This window comes from Pinus tabuliformis, chromosome X (assembly GCF_031772625.1).
Source record: "Pinus tabuliformis cultivar Carrire ecotype Pingquan chromosome X, CPIR1, whole genome shotgun sequence".
Classification (NCBI taxonomy): Eukaryota; Viridiplantae; Streptophyta; class Pinopsida; order Pinales; family Pinaceae; genus Pinus; species Pinus tabuliformis.
Genome location: NC_142308.1, coordinates 755,250,126 through 755,265,616, shown reverse-complemented (window position 1 = coordinate 755,265,616; position 15,491 = coordinate 755,250,126).

Below are 15,491 nucleotides of genomic sequence, written 5' to 3'. Positions count from 1 at the left end.
ATTAATTAATTTGATTAATCAAACAAATTAATTTATTATTTAACCAAATTAATGAATCAATTGAACCAATAATTTAAAATAGAATTAATAAACATAATAATTAATTCTATAGATAATAAAATTATTCGATTAAGTTATCCCCTTGAATAATTTAATTAATTAATTAAATAATAATAATAATAATAATAATAATAAATAATTTAATTAATTAAATAAATAAGAAGATAAGAGCCGACCTATTTTCTTATTTCTTTTGTTTATTAACTTATATATATACCCTAATTATAGCTCTTGGATACATCATTATGATTTTAAGAATATCTATTGACGCATTCTCCCCTGACGATGGACTCACTTGGTAGTCTGAAACGTTGGGTTCATAAAACTCTACAACATGTCATTCCTCCTCTATCTAAAACTATCCTCACCTGTATGGATTCATTATTTAAAAACATCAATTACCTGTGTTAAAGAGTCTTTGTGTGTGCATACATCCTTTGCAGATTACTTTTGATTCTTATGTCTTAAGTTGTTTTGATTAGTAGTTACTGTGAAAGTCCCTTAAGTTCCATTTGACAAACAATAGATTACACATTGATTGTCTCATTTGAATCGAAAGGAAGTGTTTGCTTTGAATTGTGTGTTTCTAAAAGTGAAAGTGGAAGTTTTTTTATCTTTTCATAGTTTTCAAAGCATTTTGAGTTGCATTCAAATCATTAATGTGAAAGAGATTTTCATATTTGTTGGCTTGCTTTCATTCTCTTCTACATTTGCACTAGATTATGTTGGTTGCATTTTGAAAAAGAGAACAAAATCATTATTATATCTTAAGGTAATTTTTGCTTCAAGGTTTGTTTTGGAATTGCATTTGCTTATCATATGAAAGATTAGATTTCATATTTTTCATTTAGCGTTTGAAGATTGTAATGGATGCACTTTTGCATTTGGTTTGATGCATGATTTGAGTGATCTTCTTCCCTACATAGATATATTTCATCGAATTGAAGGATTTAATTCCATCATCTAGTTTGCATTTTAGAAATAGGTAACATCTTTAAGGCCTTGAAATCAAAACATAATTCCAAGATCAACTTTAAAATATATCAACTAATCTTAGGAGAATTTGAAACATTAACATTCATACTTAGTAGTCTAGGTTAGAGATGTGTTCCATCATCTTTAAAACTTAGCACTTGTCATTCACTTCGACATTAGACAATGATAGCATGGACTTGTGCTCCTCGTTACCGTCCAGTATATAAAGGGATACCCCCATAGGTTGCTGTTGAGTCTTGAAAATGTCATTCATTTCCATTACACTTTCACTATTATGTCCATTATATCACCTCCATTTCACTACTATGTCACCACATTCATTATCATTGGGCCACATTTATGTTTTTCCAATCTTTATTAATTCTAAGCCTTTTAAGTGAATTTGTGGTTAAAAATTAGAAAATAATGTGCATATGCTTATACCTAACAAATGGGTTGAGGTTTTTGACATGTGTAGGTTGAAAGGAGACTTCTGGAAGACTCTTATGTGGCACTCTAAGGCCAAATTCGAATTTGAGTGGAAAGAATCATGGGATCATGAGGGTATGTGTCACATCTCCTAATTGTATTGTAACTCTAAGAAGACATGTGTCTTATCAGTTCCTATTTTGATTAGGACTCTAGAGGTAGAGGGAGAGATTCATGGACTCTCATTAATGAGATGGCTTCTCATATTTTTGTATAAATAGGAGATCTCTCTCCTTCATTTGTTAGCTTAGAGTTTGGAGCTTAGCTTGTTAGTCTTTTAGCTTGTGAGTTCTTTAGCTTGGAGTTTTTAGTTCTTCCTTGATGGCTTTTGAAAGCTTTGGAGAGCTTTGTTGTACTTTTTAATATTGAAGAATTTGAATAAAGCTTTGATGTTCTCAACATGGAAGGAGATGTGAAGTAGATGTCATGGAGCATATTATAATGTAAGGTAGAGTAAATTAAATTTTGTAAATTTTGCTTTGATTTCATTATTTCATTTGATTGCTTTCAAGTTGGTAGATTAGATTTTGCATTCATGCAATTTTAATTCATGCAAGTGTGTTCAACCGGTTGATTGTAGGTTAGTAATGCACATAGCTTTTTAATGACTAATGACATGACGAAATCATCTTGTCCTTCTGCTGATTTATTTTTTTTGAGTTCTAATTCCAGCATTGTTATTTCAATCAGTTTTGTTTTGCTCATTTACTTTCCTGCAATTTAGATATCATATTGATTAACTTGTTCATGATTGCTTCCCATAAGGTAGATTGAGCTGAAGGGTAAAGGATCAGAAGAGTTGAAGTAGTGTGATTAGTTTCCTTTATGCAATTTAATTTCTTGCAATTTAGATATCATATTGCTTAACTTGTTCATGATTGCTTCCCATAAGGTAGATTGAGCTGAAGGGTAAAGGATTAGAAGAGTTGAAGTAGTGTGATTAGTTTCCTTTATGCAATTTACTTTCTTGCAATTTAGATATCATATTGCTTAACTTGTTCATGGTTGCTTCCCATAAGGTAGATTGAGCTGAAGGATAAAGGATCAGAAGAGTTGAAGTAGTGTTATTAGTTTCCTTTATGCAATTTAATTTCTTCCAATTTAGATATCATATTGCTTAACTTGTTCATGATTGCTTCCCATAAGGTAGATTGAGCTGAAGGGTAAAGGATCAGAAGAGTTGAAGTAGTGTGATGAATTAGTTGCTTTGATTTCAGTCTTTGAGTTGCTTTAAGTTCAGTTTTTACTTTCTTTTTCATACAACAGCAAGGATACTGGGTTTCATAGTCACTAGCTCATTGATTGGTTGTTGCATTCCATTTTGATTGAAGTAGCTGCATATTTACACTTTTGTTCAAGTACTAATTCCACCAATAACATGTTTTGAGACCTTTTGAAGTGCTAAAGTTTTGGAAGTTACCATTAGGGACATAGGCCTTGTCTTGAAATCTCTATCCATACTTGTTCTTTAAAAGTATTCTTAAGACCTTAGAATAGGATTTTCATTTGCATTAGACACTTTAGGAAACCAACAAGAACAAAACCCCCAAAAAACATAAACTATAAAACAACGAAGTAAGAAAAATGTTAACTAAGCACATATGGTGCACCACACTTCATCAGTTTACGATACCCGGATTGGTAATTTATGTAGAGCAATTTAAGACGTTAAATTGACTAGACAGTTGTAACCCTTTTTCCATAGGAATCTAAGTCTGCTTCCCTGTAAACATGATACACTGAACACAACATTTGGGGAGATTTCCTACACGTACGTCAAGTCCTTGGTAAATTTATTTGCTGAGGTGTATATTGCAGTTCACGGTTACTTGGTACTCCTTTTACCTAGATTCACTTGAGTAGTCATTTCGATCCTTTTAGACTCTTTAAATTTGAAAATATCATCGAGAAACTTGTCCTTTCAATCTTGCTAAACCATCGAAAGTGACTAGAGTCACCTTTTCATCCTTTTCTTGACTCTTAAAAGATGAAAAGGCAAAGTTTTTGTTTCTAAAAATAACTTCCCATGATAAACATGTCGAACCCAAGCAGTTGCTTATTGGACCAATATTGAGTAATTCCCTCTTAATTTCAAGATTTTTAAACACCCTAAGTAAATCTCCTTTACTTTTTTTCTTTTGAGAGGAAGTCATCTTGGTCGAACCATTGAGATGATATCATAGTTCCCCTTCATTTTTTGATACTGAAGGGTCCTCCCAAGGAGTTTATCTGAAACTTCCTCAGTCACTTGAGGATCAAGGTTTTGAACTTGGGATTATTCCAAGTATCTAGCCTTTGTCTTCTCATCCACCTCCATCAGATTCCTGGTCAACTCAAGAATCTGATCTAGATACCTCTGATAATCCTATTCAGACCCCTGAGAGTTTGTAGACTCTTGAGAGTCTACAGAGGCTTGTTGTTTATTCATCAAATCCGTTATTTGATGCTTTTGTGATATCTCATGAGCATCCTTATAGTCTTGACAATCGACCTGGTATTCCTCTAGAGTTATCTCATCATACATCTTGAGTTCCTCGTCACCAGTTGTTTCCATCTATGGAGTTAGAAGTTGAAATCCCAGCCTCTTCTCCCAGTCATTCGAAAGTTTTCACTACCCATACTACTCATGTCGATGATGAGCAAGGATGTGAATTTCCTCTAGAAGGATTTCCTTATACAGGAAGAGTCTCATCTCTCACCTTTCCTGAAATTAGTGGACCTATGTTGCCACATGTTTATACCACCTTAGCTCAGTTAGTTTCAGGTACTCCTAGTGCCTTGTCATTGTAATAAAACCCCATTTTGTCTTCAAATTCTATGTCTACATCAGGTTCGTTCATTCTGAAAAAGACCTCTCGAACTTCTATACAAAATGTTGTCACCTCAGTTCCTATTCAACCTACCACTCTGTCATAACCTATCTCGTCATTTCAACTGAGCCTTCTAGTACAACTGACTGTTTCAGGTCAGGTTTTGGTAAGTTCTTCTACCCCTCCATCAAGTGGACAGAATGTGCCATCGCTTGGTGGGGCAAGATCCGAATAATCCTCTTGTGTCATGTGAAACCAATGTGAGTGGATTCCAAAATCACATGGTTGGAGTTAATAAACCTTATTATGGTAGTATTCCTAATCCTGTTGGTCTATTCGGGTCAGGTGACATCCAATATCAACAGCCTTATATGGCTCAGGTTCCACTCCAATAGGCTTATGTCCCATATGGTTCACAAGCCTTGGTTAATCTGTCTTACATTCCTCAAGCAAGAGCTTATGTCCAACCTGGTCAATCTGCCATTCTTGGTGGATATGGTCAGATTCAATTTGGGAACTCTCAATACCCTTAGGGTATATCCCAAGGGATTAGCCAACTACCCTTGCAGCAGTAGGGACAACCTTTGCAACAGTAAAAGAAACTTTCATAGCAGTAAAGGAAATATTTGTAGTAGCAAGGGCAACTGTTACAATAATAGGGGAAACCATTTCCATAGTTGCAACAACCTTTTCAACCACAAAAGTCAGTTTTTTCGACAATATTCTCAACCTTTGTCCTCGCAAGGCTAACCTTTGTAGCAGCAAGGTCAAATTTTACAATAGAAAAGTCAGCCTTTGCAGCAACAAGATCAACCTTGGCAACAACAAGCTTTATACATGTATCAACAAGGTCATCCCTTACAAGCCCAAGGTCCACCCCTACAACAGAAGGGTCGGTCTCCTTTTGTTCAGGGTCAACAGGTTCAGCAACCGTATAACCTGTATGCCACGTACAATGCTTATTAGTGGCCTATGGTAGGGCAATATCCACCCTAAACAAAATCCACCTTATGGTCAAGGTAACCCTTAGTGGGGACAAAGTCAGGTCCCATATGGACACAATCCTACACCATGGGGGAATAATCCCTACCAACAAGGATGGAATCCATAGTTTGGGTCTCCTCAAAGGCCCTATATGTTGTTTAACACACAATTTCCTTTCTTGGCTATGTTGGAGCTACCTAATATCTCGAGGCTCATGAATGATCCCATTCTTCATTCACCTTACTGGCCTCTAGTTCCAATGAAAATTCCAAGAGATTTCTGCAAATTCGAGGGAAAATATAAGGAAGAACCGCAAGCCCATGTGATGACATATCACCTATGGTGCTCCTCCAATTCGTATGTCGATGATTCTATCCGTCTTAGACTCTTTCGTAGAACTCTCACATGTTTTGTTGCTAAATGGTATATTCAGTTGCCTCGAGGTACCTACAGTGATTTCAACTTTCTGGCTTTGGCTTTCCTCACTCATTTCCAATTGTCGATTCGATATGAAACCAACACTCATTTGATTACATCCCTTAAGCAAGACACCATGACCGACATTTCCAATCATATCCATGAATGGAGAAATTGTTGTCGCCTCATCAAAATTGAGATTGCTGATGAGTTGTTGAAATAATGGTTCACAAAATCATTCATTAACAATATTTCCAAGGACATAGCTATGGGTGGATGTGTTACAGAAGAGCAAGCTATCTCTCGTGTTGAGTATCTACACTTAGTTTGTTCGCAATCTCACATGTTATATGAGATGTTGCTTGATGCTCTGAGACCGTCATCAGATCTGACAGCATCAAAGTCTCCTAACACACCACTTGTTGATGGTGTGATTGGTTCCATGTTTCAGGCTTTCACAAAAGCTTCTTCGAAGCAGAAATCTATCTCGAGTACTGGTTCCAATAATCCCTTAAAAAAATTATCCATTCCTAGAAAAACCTCTGAGGTACATTCTGTTCAGTCTACCACAAAAGATAAGACCTCTAAAGGTAAGAAAAAGGGAAAACGCAAAGGCAAAGCCGATTCCCCAAAAAAGGACCGGCATAAATCATTTGCTAATGATGCTTCTAAGAGAAATCTGAACTATCCTTGCCTCATCTCTGATGAGGATCATTACACCAAGGATTTTCCCCGACATTTTGTAGTTAATTGCTTGTTGAAAGGGACTTTGACTGCCTTAAAAGAACCCTTTCCATCTCAGCAGATGAATTTGGTAGACCAACCACAGTCCTTTGCTTCCTCTGGTTCCCAGGTTTTCATGATGCAAGGTTCATCACCCATCTCGATCGTGACTCGAACGAAAGAATATCAAACCACACATAAGCAAACATTGGAGAAAGAAGTCACCAATATTCCTTCTACCTCTACTCCATCTAGTTCTAGTCCACTCCATATTGAGCACCCTAACAGTGAGTCCATAATCTGACCACCTCCCAAAGGTGTTCTTTGGAAATCATCTTTTAATCTGAATGTTAGAGTTGCACAACATTACAATATTGTTGAGGATTTAGCTCAGGCACCTTCGATGATGTCTGCCTTGGAAGTTCGCCAATCCTATCCAACACGACAGAAGTCACTGTTGTCTGCTATAGGTGTTATTGATCCTTCTTATTTGAGTCTAATTACCTTCAATCTTCAAAACCACATGCCTAATCTTCCTCATTAGATTGCTTTTCTAATACAGGTTCTTATCAAAGGAAAGACGATCCATCAAACTGTTATTGATGAAGGTGCCTCTACCTGCATCATGTCTATCTTGTGTTGGAAGACCATTGGCTCTCCAACTCTTAACTAGTCCCCAAACACCTTGGAAGCCTTTGATGATAGAGGTTCACATCCTTATGGTATTCTCATGAACTTGCCGATTACATTATAAGGAAAGACTATTGAATTAGAAGTTGAAGTTGAAGATGTGAATCTCAACTACAACCTTCTTCTCGGGAGAAGCTGGACCCACGCTATGTTTTGTGTGGTGTCTTCTTTGTTCCGTGTACTTCGTTTTCCTCATGAAGGAAAAATTGTCACTATTGATCAACTGTCCTTCTTTTCTTCTGGTTCATCGAATGGAAACATCCCTTACATGGGAAATACTGAGATTCCTTACGAGAGTGTGGGGGCAGGTCTCTTCAAAGACTCTGCTTTAATGGGTACTTTTACTCTCCCACCTCTGAATGTTTATTCAATCAATATGACATTGGTCTCTGTGAATCCTTGGATTATCCCTGGCCCAGATCAAATTGATTCATTTGGCGATGCTATGCCTTTAAGTCCATTGGAGCAAAATTATCAAGAAATTGTCTTGGCTTCAATGGGTGCTTCAGAAAGTTATACTGTTTTCATTATGAACCTGGACACTTATGTGCCATATCCTTGGATTGGTTCTTGGGATTCTATAGATCCTTTGAACAAGACATTCCCCACTAATGAGAGTATTGTTGAGGTCATGTCTCTAGATGAAACTCCATGGAATGGTCTACATCATCATTCTTCATTTCTTCCTAGCCTTGATGAGATGCCTCCTTGTCTTGAAGCGTCTATTTCTCATTGTCCCATGCCTCCACTTCAGACACCTGTTCCGGTGCATGAAGTCTTGTTGGAGGGTAATAAGGGGAACATCACTGCTACTATGCCTCTTGACATTTCCATTAAACTTGGAATTGTCGAGAACATTCATATTGGGGTTTCCTATTCTCCAGATGAGATCAAGATTTATACTCAACTTTTTAAAGAATTCTGAGACATATTCACATGGTCATATGAAGAAATTCCTGGTATTGACCCAGCAATAATTTTGCACGAGATTCCAACCTATCTTGGTGCTAAGCCTGTTTGACAATGGCTTTGCCCTGTGCACCCTCGAAAGGCTGCTGCTATAAAATTACAAGTGGAGAAGCTTTTAAAAGAAGGTTTTATTTATCCTATTCCATTAACAGATTGGGTGTCCAATATTGTCCCTGTTTCCAAAAATCAGGGTACGATCCATGTTTGTGTTGATTACCACGATATCAATTGCACATGTCCTAAGGAAAATTATCCCACTCCATTTATCGATCAAATGATTGACGAATGCACTGGGAGTGATATTTTCTCGTTCATAGACGGTTTTTCTAGATACAACCAGATTAACATTTCACTTGCTGATCAACATAAAATGACCTTTATCTATCCCTAGGGTACTTTCACTTACAAAAATATTCCTTTCGGTTTGAAGAATGCTGGAGCTACCTTCCAAAGAGAAATGTCTTATGAATTTCATGACATTCGACACATTGTTCAACCATACCTTGACAACTTACCATCTCATTTTGCTAAGTGTCGTGACCATCCGGATCACTTAAGATCCATATTTTTACGATGTCAACATTATAATATCTATCTCAATCCACACACATGTGTGTTTTGTGTTGAGTCTAGCGTACTCTTGGGTTTTGTGGTGTCTCTTGAAGGTATCTGGATTTATCCTTTGAAAGTTGAGGCCATTGTCAATTTACCCCCCACCCCGCCCCCTACATCATTACTACAATTGTAGAGCCTGTAGGGAAAGGCTAATTTTCTCCATCGATTTGTCCCTAAGTATGTATAACTTGCTAAGGGTTTTACTCAATTACTTAAGAAGGGGATCCCTTTCATTTGGGATGAATCTTCCCAAAAATCCTTCGATGATTTAAAACACACGCTTATCAGTGCTCCTTTATTCCATCCCCTCGATTATCAATGCAATTACTTCCTGTACTTGGCTGCAACTAATAATACTATTGCTATGGTGTTAGTTCAGGATGATGATGATGACAACAAGCATGTGGTTTATTATTTGATCTGAATTCTTCTTAATACTGAGTCTTGATATTCCCATGTTGAGAAACTTACCTTGGCAGTAGTTCATGTTGTCCAAATATTTTGACGCTATATCTTTTTATGAAAAACCACAATGATTTCTGATTGCAACCATATGACATATATACTAACTTTCCAGTTACTCGGAGGCAAATACTCCAAATGGATAGTTATCCTGCAGGAGTTTGATTTGGAATTTACTTCTACGAAATCAAAGAAATCACTCATCTTTGCTGAGTTTTCCATTTGCAAGCACTTCAACTGATTTTACTGAGAAGATAATCGAGAAAACTATGTTTCTGATCAACACCCTTGACCCATGATATGGAGATATTATTGTTTATCTTTAGACCCAAACCTTCCAATCTGAGTTGTCTCGATCTAACCGATGCCGCATTTAGCATTAGTCCCAACCCTATCAGATCCTTGGTGATACATTGTATCAGGTTGGTGTGGACTCTATTCTTCACAGGTGTCTCATCCTAGAAGAGGCTGAGCAGGTCTTAAATGATTGCCACTTAGGTGCCTATGGTGGTCATATGTTCGGATATTATACTGCTCAGAAAAGCCCCCATGATGGTTATTTCTAGCCTTTTATCTTTAAAGATTGCATTTTAGTTGTCCAAAAATGCCATGAATGCTAGATTTTCAACTACGAGTAGCGCACCCTACCCACACCCTTACACCCAGTAATTACCGTTGGCCCATTTGCTAAATGGGGCATTGATTTCATGACATGTAACGATCGCTCGGCTGGGGGCAGGTTATATAATCGTCACCATCGACTATTTTAAAAAATGGGCCAAGGCGATGCTTACATACAATGCTGACGATATTATTTCTTCTCAGTTCCTTTTTAACCACATCATAGCACGTTTTGGTGTTCCTCAAGCTATGGTGACTGACCATGGATCACATTTTCGTCAACATATGATGGCAGAGTTGATTGCTCAATTGGGCCTGCATCATGATAGCTCAACTACTTATTATCCACAGGCCAATGGCTAGGTTGAAGCAGTTAATAAAGTTTTGATTACTATGCTTCAGCGTACCATTGGGAAGCACAAAAAGGATTGGCATTTGATGCTATTATCAGCTCTTTGGGCTTACAAAACTTTTTCTAAGATGACCACTAGATTCACTCCATTCCATCTGGTGTATGGTTTAGAGGCAACTCTTCCAATCAAATGTGAAATCCCTTTGCTTAAACTAGCTATCGAACTTCTTCTAAATACCTCGCCTAAAGAGGAGCGACTACTATATCTTGAGAGGCCTGACGAGACTCATGACATTGTTGCAATGTCATTGAAGCTCAAAAGAAACGAGTCAAAGCTCATTTTGACGAAATTGTTTCTCCTCACACTTTTGTTGAAGGTGACTTGGTCCTTCTTTACAATCAAGCCAATGATAAAATGGGAGCAGGAAATTTCGAGCCCATGTGGCACAGGCCCTACATTGTCAAGCATGTGTTTACAAAACTGTACCTATCAGCTATGTGATTATGAGGGAGATGCATTGTCGCAGCCCTGTAATGGGTTGTATCTGAAGAAGTATTATGTGTGAAATTCATGTTATGACTTTTGTACATTAATGTGTTAATTCATTAGTTTGCATTTTTGAGTTTTGGTGTGTTTTTTTGCTTTGCAGACATGTGTTTTTCTGCTTACCCTATGTTCCACTCGGTTTGCAAATGTCATCAAGCCATTACGTTGGTTTTGTTGATGGTGCTTATCGTAGCACATGGAATCTGTATTCCACAGCATGGGTACTCTATGACCCTAATGGCGAGCTGATTAACTTACAAGGTATCTGCCTTGGTCGAACAACCAATAATATTGCTGAATATAGTGCATTTATTGAACTATTGTCAGAAGCAGTTGCTCTTGGCATTAGGGATTTAGTTGTCAAGTTGGATTCACAACTTGTTGTGTTACAATTAAACAATCACTACCCAGTGATAAATCCACAAATATTGTGTATGTATCTACGTGTTAGATTGCTAGAAAGAATTTTTTATTTCATTACATATCAACATATTCCACATAATTTAAATACATTAACAAATGCATTAGCAAATTTTGTTCTTGATAGACATTTGCATCATTTATAAAACTGATCATGTTATGGACACATAAGTAGGAAATAAAACATGCATATATATATATATATATATATATATATATATATATATATATATATATATATATATATATATATATATATATATACATATACATATACATATACATATACATATACATATACATATACATCATACATATACATATATATCGCATCTGTCAGAATGTTTACATCAAAATATCAAAAAATAAAGTGTTCTGCAACACTTATCTTTCGAATCCTACAAAATGTGTAAAAGGACCAGATAAACTATCATCCTGCACGGTGCTCATGATAACATGAGGCCGCTCTAATCACTCGGCCTAACAACCATCGTAGTCTGGCAGAGACTCCCACTGTGTGTCTCTGCCAATGCAGTGGAACATCAATAGTGGCTTACTTTGGGACTCCACAAGTTATCGCCTCCAGATTGTGCTCCATCTCAGTTAAGGGGTCTGCCCCTTCTTCATAGTCTGCACCCATTATATGGTGTGAAACTCGCCATGTTATTGGCAAATTTCCTGGTGGTCTCTCTGGTCCCAGATCTGCACATTTATCACAAGTTGAGTCTCAAGTTTCACTTTTATAAAAAAAATCATAAAACTTGCAAAAATCCAAAAAAAAAATTTTACCTGCAACAGTCAACTATTCTCCTGGTGGCAGAGGTAGATTTGGATCCCACCTGAAATCCATGCCAGCATAAGTGTAGTCAACTACCATGAGTAGTTGGTGTTCTAGCCAAGCGAAAAACTATGGTGGGTAATGCATATGTTGAACCGTTCCTGCTCGAGGCATGAGTTGACTCCATCGCATGAGTCTCGGATCTCGGGGGGTAGGATCTGGTACCTTTACCCATTGATACTAGAATAATGGCACTCACTCTAAAAATAAGGTCACCAATATCGAAACAAAACTGAATTTCTTTAGCTGTCCATGATTCCCCTTAGTTAGTTGTCATTTCATGTTTTCCAAAAGGCCTCCACACTAGTTGAATATGGTGGGGGTCAAGCATGCGATAGTATATTGGAACTAGGACTTTGAATCCTCTTGCAAGGATTGCGTGCTCGATACATGTGCCATAGTGAACAAAATCATTCTCAAGATGAGGTTGTTGGTGATTTTTTCTATCTTCACCTTCCATCCATTGGTCATTTCAGCATCGGGACAATGCCTCTGGACTAGAATCCTTGTACTTTCACTGCCTTGGTGAGATCCAAAGAGTTCGATCGCTTCCCCTCATCGGGACAATCTCGTAATGAAGTATATATCCATCTTCTCTAGTTCTAGTTCCTGGCCTTTTATGATGAAGATCTCCTGATCTACATCCCAGAGACTGATCAAGTAGGGAAATAATTCCATTTGATCCCTTAACTCTGTGGTCCTGAAGAATTTTAGTAGCCCACAATTCCTCAGAGCATTTATACATTTAGGATCCTGAGATGTTTGGTGGTCTTCAGCCTCATGGCCTCTTTCCTTCCATTCTAGGACCATGATATCCTACAAAAAATCATTTAAACATCAATTAATGCTTTTTTAATGGATTAAAATCATCGATTTTTTTGCTTTAAAATAGGATTTTCTTTCTAAAAAATCCACCTCAGCGCCATCGCACTTGTTTTTACAAACATAGCGATGGCATTGTGCAAGCCTTTGGGCTCAAGCACGATCATCGTGGGTTTGATGACCATACCCACGATGGTCTCCACTGCCCTAAAATTTTAAAATCCTCCCTTATGGCATAAAATTTTCCATTTAAAATGCATAACCAAGTGATAAAATGCATGAGCAGGGATGAGATTCTTACTTGTTTCAGACGGTTCGTGAAATGGTACCCTAGATATCCCATAACAACCACTAGAAAATAAAGAGAATTAGGGCATAAAATGCACTTTTAGATCTTACTATTGTAAAATGGTCAAAAATGAAATTTCTTTTGACTATTTATAAGTTTTTCAAGTCATTTTTGTTGATATTTTCATAATATTTTAATATTTTCTCTCAATATATTTGATGGGTGTGTTTCTTGTGCAGCTATAGGTACCTTCAAAGTGAACAGTGATCATTATTGACTGATTCTTGTGAGTTTTATTCTATCCATTTTTCGGACTCATTAAATAAACAAAAAAGCAACCCCCCTGGAGTCATCTTTGAGCTCTTTTCTAACTCTCGAAAAATGAAAATATTGTTGAGTACTTTTTGTTTTGAACTTGTTAAAGTAAATTAATTGATGTCACCTCAGTATATGTTTACCCCCCTTTCAGGCTAAGATTGACTATTTACGAAAAAGGTACACCTTGGTTGACATGGTCAAGAGGTTCCCTCAGATATTTTTTTCTACCTTTTTGGATTCGAGGGACAGATTACAAAAAAGGACATGATGGATTTTTCTTTTTAGTTTATTTTTCAAACTCTCTAAATATAAAAAATATACCGAGTTATTCTGACATCGGACTCGTTAAAAATTTACAACTAAAGACTCGTCACCATGATGAGATCGAGCCTCTCCTTCCTAGGGCTCGTAAAACTCACTAGGATGGATTCAGTCGAAGAATGAACTTATATGACAGGCACATGATATCCCCTCCAATCCTGTGATATAAATAATTGGGGTACTCGCTAGAAATAGTAGGAGAAAATGAAGATGAGACAACCTTTGTATAGGCACGATGTTACTCTTGAACATGACACTCTTTTGCTCTCATGTTGGGTTTGGGATATCCTCACTCAGTCACTTGTCATCTAGGGCTTGGGTGATCCATTTTGCCTCTCATTTGACTATTTCATTCTGTCATCATGACATTTAGTCCTATGTCGAGTCAGATGCTGCCACACTTCGGAGTCGTGTCACCAATGTTCAAGAGAAGTCCAACCTGCAGTTATTTACCTATACATTGTTTGAGTCATTGTTACAATCCTAAATATTATTACACCTTATTCCTTGTTTTGTGTCGATGAAGGGGGATTCATCATTTCCCTCTGACGGGTCGCTTCCTATCGGATTCAGCTCATTATCTAAGAAGATGACTTAGGAACTTCCTATCAGTACCTTAGAACTGGTATGCCCTAATGGCGAGTTCTTCACATTCGACGATATGTATTCATTATTAGCTTTTGATAAGGTGATTCCACAAGTGTTCAACTTCGTATTCATTATCACATTCATGGATTTACTTTTGTACCTTGAGATCCATTTTCATTATTGGCAGTTTCTCTCGTGCCTGTTAATGGTCCACATCATTGGTCGGTAATCAGGTGGTTTTCTAGCATGTTCGACTTCAATACATTTATTCACATGTTAGGATTCATGCATTGATCGGGTCAGGATGGAGTGCAAGACCCTGAGTCTTGTCTTTTATGACTTAGGCTGCATGGAGTTATATGTCATTCACGATTGTACACATGTTTCCACTATATGGATGGTTGTGACCATACCGTGAGACTTTATAATTATGACAATCCTCATTATCTGGATGGTTACACCCATACCATGGATCTTTTCATATAGTCTTCATCATCCAGATTGTTGTGTCCATGCCGTGGATTCATGTCTTGATCTCAGATATGTATATGTATATGCTTTCTTTATTTGCAGGTCTCATGACAGTGTGTGCCCTCGTCCTTGCAAGAGCTCGTAAATCATCTCAGCCATCGCTCCTCGTTCTACCTTAATGCTTTAGGGGTCATATGTTACATAGTACTTTGTCATGCCTCCTTCACTTCCATGTGACATACCCCAAAGTGCCTGAACCATGACCATTGTACAGTATACTCATCCATGTATATAGCTGAGGTCCCTCTTGAGACTTTGTTTGGAAAATTATTTGAGATTTCCCTGAAGAATTAACTCTTAAAACCCTAAAATGAGAGTCATCGCTCTAATGAGGATTAAAAAAGTGATGGTTTCTTGTTGCAATATGTTTGACCCACTATGGAATCACTTTGTTCCCTTGCATACCCATGATGATCCCAAAAAGGTAATTTTTCCAAAGGATATGAGAAGCTTCGTGATCTAGAAGCTTCTAGAGTGGTGAGCTAGAAGTGGTTTCGCATAGATGAGGTCGAATCCTCCTAAGTTTACCTCTTTATCTTATCCCTATGAGCTATCACCTTGATATGTAGGCCTAATCCTCTCTTTGGAGAAGTCCTAACTCCCTCTCCCAGCCTATAAATTCCTCTTCTCCCATTCCCAAATGGTTGGTC